We start from the raw sequence: 8,326 nt of genomic DNA, 5'->3' as shown, positions 1-8,326 counted from the left end.
AGGGTAGGCCGTATGCCCAGCAGTAGATGAGCTATGGAAAATGAACTCAGTGTCATCTCTGGAAGTTCCTTGTCTCATAACGTCATGTGAGGGCAGCTTCTTCTTTTTATTTACTTTAATTTTGATTTAATTTGTTTTTTATCTCTTTTGCATACATAGTATGACTTCTTTTTTTATTTAATTTTTTTTATTTTTATTTTGCAATACAATTCAGTTCTACATATCAGCCACGGATTCCCTTGTTCTCCCCCCTCCTGCCCTCCTCACCTTCCCCCCAGCCCACCCCCCATTCCCACCTCCTCCAGGGCAAAGCCTCCCCCATGGACTGAGATCAACCTGTTAGACTCAGTCCAGGCAGGTCCAGTCCCCTCCTCCCAGACCGAGCCAAGTGACCCTGCATAAGCCCCAGGTTTCAAACAGTCAACTCATGCAATGAGTACAGGACCCGGTCCCACTGCCTGGATGCCTCCCAAACAGATCAAGCCAATCAACTGTCTCACCCATTCAGAGGGCCTGATCCAGTTGGGGACCCCTCAGCCATTGGTTCATAGTTCATGTGTTTCCATTCGTTTGGCTATTTGTCCCTGTGCTTTATCCAACCTTGGACTCAGCAATTCTCGCTCATATAAACCCTCCTCATTCTCGCTAATTGGACTCCCAGAGATCCACCTGGGGCCTAGCCATGGGTCTCTGCATCCAGATCCCTCAGTCATTGGATGGGGTTTTTAGCATGACAATTAGGGTGTTTGTTTGGCCATCCCATCACCAGAGTAGGTCAGTTCGGGCTGTATCTCGACCATTGCCAGCAGTCCGTTGTGGGGGCATCTTTGTGGATTTCTGTGGGCCTCTCTAGCACTTTGCTTCTTCCTATTCTCATGTGGTCTTCATTTACCATGGTCTCCTATTCCTTGTTCTCCCTCTCTGTTGTTGATCCAGTTGGGATCTCCCGCTCCCCCAAGCTCTCTTTCCCTCGACCCTTGCCCTTCATTACCCCCACTCATGCCCAGGCTGTTCATGTAGATATCATTCCATTTCTCTGTCATTGGGCGATCCCCGTGTCTTTCTTGGGGTCCTGTTTTCCAGGTAGCCTCCCTGGTGATGTGAGTAGCAGTCCAGTCATCCTTGTTCCACATCTAGTATCCTCCTATGAGTGAGTACATACCATGTTTCTGACAGAGGACTGATATCCAGAATATATAAGGAACTCAAGAAATTAGACATCAAAATGCCCAACAGTCCAATTAAGAAATGGGCTATAGAGCTAAACAGAGAATTCTCAACAGAGGAAACTCAAATGGCTGAAAGACATTTAAGGAATTGCTCAACATCCCTAATTATCAGGGAAATGCAAATCAAAACAACTCTGAGATACCACCTTATGCCTGTCAGAATGGCTAAGATCAAAAACACTGAAGACACCTTATGCTGGAGAGGATGTGGAGCTAGGGGAACTCTCCTCCACTGCTGGTGGGAATGCAAGCTTGTACAACCACTTTGGAAATCAATATGGCGCTTTCTTAGAAAATTGGGAATCCATCTCCCCCAAGATCCAGCTATACCACTCTTGGGCATATACCCAAGGAATGCTCAACCACACCACAACAGCACTTGTTCAGCTATGTTCATATCAGCATTGTTTGTAATAGCCAGAACATGGAAATAACCTAGATGCCCTTCAACTGAAGAATGGATAAACAAAATGTGGTACATATACACAATGGAATACTACTCAGCAGAGAAAAACAATGGCATCATGAGGTTTGCAGACAAATGGATGGATCTAGAAAAAATCATCCTGAGTGAGGTAACCCAGACTCACATAGTATGACTTCTAATTTGGTGATTTTATGGGATTCCTGAGTGTTGGAAAGTGCAGATCTCTGCATCGATGTTTCCTGTGCCTTGAGCTTTCTCCCTTCTGTTTCTTCTGTCTGATTCTGATGTGTTAGTTTAGTTTTATCTTTTTATATTTTATCATTATCCTTGAGAAGCCTCTTTGTTTTCTAATGAGAGATACAAAGGGGTGGATCTGGATGGGAGGGTAGGTGGGGAGGAACTGGAAGGAATAGAGGGAGGAAAATTGTAATCAGGATATTTATGAGAAAAAAATCTATTTTCAATAAAAGGAAAAAACAAACCCCAAACAACACAACGGAAACAATGAAACAAAAATGATGGCACTCACATCATCACACCCACTTATGGTGTAAGGGCATTAGCAAGTTTGTAACTTCTTTTGTGGGAAACTTAGCATTTTAAGGTACTTGAATACTGAAGGGAATTGCTATGTTAATATTTAGATTTTAATTAAATGTCTGAGAGTACCAGGTTAAGTTTTGTAATTGGGGTTTATATTGATTGGTGAAAATTTATTTTGCAAAATCATAATTTTTACCTACCAGTTGTTAGTAATTGTAAATACTTAGGGTAACATCGATTATATAATATTTAAAAGATTTCTAATTATCTAATAAATTCTTAAGATTAATAATTGGGACACTGCCAAAGTTGTAATTAGTAGCAAGCATTCCCTCATATGCACAGATTTCCCTCAGGCACTAAGAAATCCATTAGCAATGAAAATGGAAAACTACTATTTCTCTAAGGCAGAGCCAGATAAATTCAGAATGCTGAAAAATAAATGCTCAGTTATGCGCCAGCTCAATGATCTCTCTTTTTTTTTTTTTTTTTTTTTTTCAAGACAGGGTTTCTCTGTATAGCTTTGCGCCTTTCCTGGATCTCGATCTGTAGACCAGGCTGGCCTCGAACTCACAGAGATCCGCCTGCCTCTGCCTCCCGAGTGCTGGGATTAAAGGCGTGCGCCACCACCACCCGGCTGATCTCTTAAATCCAACATTTTTGACATGAATCCTTCTGGGTGGAAGAGGTTGGGCTACAGTTTCAAATTTCTAGGTTGGAAGGCCCTCTTTCTAGAAGCTTATAATGAATATCAGAATTGGAGTTTAAGTCTGGGGTAAGAACATCAGCCACTAAACTCATAGAGTTATTGAAATCCCAGAAACAGTGTAAAGGATGCAACATTGGGAAGGTGTAAGAATAAAAGTAAGGGTGTAAAAAGATGGCACCCACATCATCACGTCACAAAACTTAGTCATTTAAGATGAAAAGCATTTATTTTTCTCACACTGTCCACTATGGTTGATAATCTGAGAGCAGACTAGGTGAGTGGATCTGGACCTTTGTTGTTCTGGTGTCCTAGTCAAGGTGTATGTGGGGACTTGGCTTGGAGCTGTGAAATTTGCCTCCCAGCATTTATCTAGTGAAGTTTGAGGAAGGCCTTGTGTAGACAGCTTTACACTCCTATAGGAGATACTCGAGATGATCAACCACTATAACTTGACCCTGCAAAGGCCCATGTGTTGGTGACGTTAAGAGGTGGTGGAGGTAATGGAGGGCATAACCTTTTGGGGAATATTTGGACTCGAGGATTTCCTTCCCCTGTATTTCCTGGCTATCATAAGGTAGGTCACTTCCCCCTAGTGTTTGCTCCCACCTTGATGGACAGCACTGGCCATAGGTCCAAAGGCAACTGGACCAGTTGAGATGAACTCAAACCTCCGAACCATGAGCTGAAATAAACCTGTCTTCTTTTCAAATCGATGATTTTAGACATGCTTGTACAATGAGAGAAAGCTGAATAAAATATTTTATTTTTAATAAATTTATATGTAGTGTGTGTATATACGTGTGTGTGTGTGTGTGTGTGTGTGTGAGAGAGAGAGAGAGAGAGAGAGAGAGAGAGAGAGAGAGAGAGAGAGAGAGAGAGAGAGAGAGAGAATGATGCAATGTGGGTATGGGGACAAAAGAACATTTAGGAGTTGGTTTTCCCCTTCTGCCCTGGGTTCTGGGGAGTGAACTCAGGTCATTAGGCTTGTGTGACAAGTGCTTTTATCCACTGAACCTTCTCACCAATCCAACCACATCAATTTCTGATGAACACATGAATTATACTTATGGAGGTTTTCATCCATGGCTGGTTATCCCTGTAGCCCGTGGATCTATAGCAGATGGAGAGCATACAGTAATGGCCAAAATGTCAGGGAAGAAGAGGGTGATCATGTCCTAACATCCCTTTGGAAGGCATGCCCTCAGCAATCAGATTTCCTGCTGGGCTTCACTTCTTAAAGGTTCTACTTCCTCCCTCAAGTGACATGGTTTGGGGACTGAGCTTTTAATATATGGCCATTTAGGAGACATTCAGCCAAACCATAGTACCTTAATTCCACATTGTTGCTGGTTGGAGATCTTAGTTCTTATCAGTTGGGTTCTCCAAAAGGGTGTTCGTCAAGGCATCTGGCTTCATAGGAGATCAGGGCAAGCAGGGTGCCTGCCGCAGGGTCTTGTCATGTCCATGCCTTTGACGGTGAGCATGCTCATTGGACTTTATCTTGTTTGTTAGAAGAGCTACTCAATAGAGCTGATGCTGGAGAAAGGAGGAGTCAGGCTGTATTCTTTCTTGTGTGATAAATACCCTGACAAAAGCAACTCAAGAAGAAACTTCGGGCTTTCAGAGAGATAAAATCCATCCCGGGAAGACACGGCAGTGGAGGGGAGAGACAGCAGTAGGAGATAGTGGAAGGAGTTGGAGCTTGGCTGGCTGCATCATATTTCATCTGCATTCCGGAAGCGCAGAGTGAACAGGAAGTGGGGGCAGTCTAGAAAACCTAAGTCCCATCTCCAAGTGACTCTTTTCCTCCAGCGAGTTTCTACCTGGAGAAGGTTCCACCACCTTCCCGGGACAGTGCCACCTGCTGGGGAGAAAATGTTCAGATGTGGGGTACAGTTCCTATTAAACTTCGACAGCCTCCTGCAGGGGAATGGCAGAGCTTTTGTGGACTGTCTTAGAGCCAGCATAGCTCCCCGAACTTGTGTGGTAACTGAGGGGTCTTACCCTGAACGTGGAAGGAATGACTGCACAGCCATCGCTCCCTCTCTTTGGTTTTCTTTTAAAGAGTGCCTGTCACTCAGGACTGAGATATCTCACCACAGCCACCCAAGCTCCATTAACTGGGATGTAAACAGCGAAAACGACACTTTGTCTGCTAATTGCCTGGATTTTAACTTCTGCTCCTTCAGACAGATACCTTTCTTTTTGCTTCAAAAAGGTTTTTTAATCTGTCAGAACCTAAACTATTATCTGATTCATTCTTTTCTCCCCCCCCCCCCGCTTTCCAAGTCTGGGTTTTATAGCAAACAGCCCTGACAGTAAGAGCAAGGGCTTATTTATTAAATTTACTCCCTCCCGTGTGTGTGTGTGTGTGTGTGTGTGTGTGTGTGTGTGTGTGTGTGTGTGTGTGTGTCTGTTTTAATATTTTGGTTGTTTTGACCCTGAACTAATTCTCCATATGTATATGACTTGCCTGTGCCCACAAAAGGGCCTGACGACTGACTGGTTTGTCCCTCCTACCTCCCAGTCCCTCACTGTACTAATGCTGAGTGTTGTAATGTGGTGGCAAGTGGCTCTGTGGATTCTCTAGTCTGATGCGTGACCCAGACATTGAACATGGAGATAGATGAGGATGAAATGATGGAACAAGATGGAGCTGGGTCCAAGAGATGAGCAGAAACAGTTTGAAGATGCCCAGGTTTTGTAGTAAGCAGGTAAGAGGACCTGATGTCCACTTCAAAGGTAGTGAGAGGGAAAAAGCAAAGATACCTCTGAGGTTTGAATCAAAATGACCCCCTAGACACATAGATTTGAATGCTTGGTCAACAGGAAGTGGCACTATTAGGAGGTGTGGCCTTGTTGGAGTAGATGTGGCTTTTTTGAAGGAAGTATATCACTGGGAATGGGCTTTGAGGTTTCAAATTCTCAAGCCTGGCCCAGTGTCACTCTCTCTTATGGCTTCTAGTCAATCCAGATGTAGAACTCTTAGCTCCTCCAGCACCATGGTCTGCCTACATGCCCCCATGCTCCCCACCATGATGACAATGAACTAAACCTCTGGAACTGTAAACCAGCCCCAATTATCTGCTTTCCTTTATAAGAGTTGCCAGGATCATGGTGGCTCTTCACAGCAATAGAAACCCTGACTAAGACAGCTCCATTTCTGATGAGAGCCAGAACTCTGGGACTTCAAGGGTGGTTGCTCAGGACTTTGTTAGAGGAGGGAAGCCATTACCATTTCTTGAATTTGGCGAAAAGGGAAGGGAGGTAAGTGTGGACACACTTTTCTGGTAGGTAGGGGACAGATAGCTGCTGTTCCCTGTGAAGCAGGAAGTCTACCTTAGGTAGAAGTCTTGGGTTATTTACTACGGGGACTAGAGAAGGAAAGGTGCCATGAATTTACAATAGCAATAACATATCCACTTTTATTATTTTTCTCTCCTGGCAGTTCTCAGCAGCTTAGGAGTATAGCAGAAGGCAGATGGGTGGGTTTTTAAAACTTGCTTCTTAATTTGTAAGGTAGGTTCCCTGTAGGCAGCACGTAGTTGGGTCTTCCCTGCTCCTTCTAATCGGAGAAGCTCTACCTTTTAATAGAGATGAGAGTTACATTTCAGTGTGATTATTGTTAGCTGTTTGAGTCCATCAGCTTGCATTTTGTTTTTGTTCTATTTTTCCATCTGTTTTTGTTCTATTTTCTTCCTTCTTTTGGAAATTGACTCTTTCAGGATCCATTGAATCTTTCTAGTGACGTCACACCACTTTACATACAGAAACATCTCACTCGCTACTCTTTCCCTCATATCTATTTCTTACAGGTTACAAACCATTTGCTACATGTTAATATTTTAAATTTAGGAAGTGAGTAATATTAAATGTTTTTTTTAAAATCCTTTATATGAATCATTGTAAGAACTCTCTCTAGCGTTCTTCATTCCCTTGTGTAGATCAGATACTTATCTGAGTTCATTTCCTTCATTCTTCAAATGAAAATTTCAAACATTTCTTCATCATCACTACTCTTTTGGAAAGCATTTCTGTTGGTAACAGAGTTCTAGTTATCTCTCTTTATCTAGTTCTAGTTATTTCTGTATATCTTTCTATATATCTAGGTTAAAAGTTATTTCTTTCAGTACTATAAATTATTGCTCTATCTTTTGAAGTACTGTAAAAAGACTCCTGCAATTTTATTTTTATACAGCCTTTTCCTCTGGCTGTGTGTACAACTGTGTATTAGTCAGGGTTCTCTAGAGTAATAGGACTTATAGAATGAATCTCTCTATATATACATATAGAAACGAGATTTATTACAATTACTTACAGGGTGTGGTCCAGCTAATCCCACAATGGCTGGCTATGAATGGAAAGTCCAAGAATTCAATAGTTGTTCAGTTCATGGGGCTGGATGTCCCAGCTGATCTCCAGTTTCTGCTGTAATCTTGAAGAAGTAGGCTCTAATGCCAGTGAAGGGATGGATTTGCTAGAGAGGTGAGGGTAAGCAGGCAAAGAGCAAAAGCTTCCTTCTTCCATGTCCTTATATAGGCTTCCAGAACAAAGTGTGGCCCAGATTAAAGGTTTGTCTTCCCATGTCAAGATTTGGGTTTAAACGTGTTTTTCCCAACTCAGAAGATTTGTATTGAAGGTGGTGTGTCTTCCTAACTCAAACATACAGACTAGAAGTGGATTTTCCTATTTCAAATGAAGCAAAATTGCCTCACAGGTGTGCCCTGCATTTTTGGATGTTAGTTCACACCAGATGTAGTGAAGTTCACAATGAGGATAGCCACCACAACCTGTCTTTTCTCCTGACTGTGGTCTGACTGTCTTAGTCTCTGGTTTTCAGCAATCTGACTATCTGGTCAGAGAGTAATCTGGCGTACTTTACTCTCTTTCTGTTTCTAGTGCTTGAAGTTTACAGGGCTTGTTACATTTGTGAGTTTATATGTTTTAGTTTGGAAAATTTGGGCTATTTTCTTCAAATAGTGTTCTCTTTATTTTTCTTCAGAGAAACTTCAGAAGTTCGCTCACACTCAATAGTTTTCCATCTTTTCTCTCTGTTTTAGTTATAGCGCTATCTTTCTATTTGCTATTTCTTTTCCCTCTAAAAAAGGTAATGCAATCTTAACCCCTTGTAGTGTATTATCTTATTTCCTGCTTTGACATTTTCATCTCTTGGGGTTTGCTTGGGTCCCTATCATTTCATCCACACTAAACTTCTCTAACTTTTCACCACTTGTAATATAGTTAAAAATAATTGCTTTGAGTCAGGTGTGTAGCATGGGCCACTAACCCCAGCACTGTGGACGCTGAGGCAGGAGGAGCTTGACTTTGAGGACTGCTTGGGATACACAGTGGGTTTGAATTCAGTTTCATCTACACCCTGTTTCAAGAAACAACTGATCAACCAAAGGAAGCTGTAGT

The sequence above is a fragment of the Peromyscus californicus genome, unplaced genomic scaffold, assembly GCF_007827085.1.
Source record: "Peromyscus californicus insignis strain IS unplaced genomic scaffold, ASM782708v3 Scaffold_21__1_contigs__length_65335640, whole genome shotgun sequence".
Classification (NCBI taxonomy): Eukaryota; Metazoa; Chordata; class Mammalia; order Rodentia; family Cricetidae; genus Peromyscus; species Peromyscus californicus.
The sequence above is the reverse complement of the archived record's forward strand: the minus strand, read 5'-3'. Positions refer to the sequence as shown.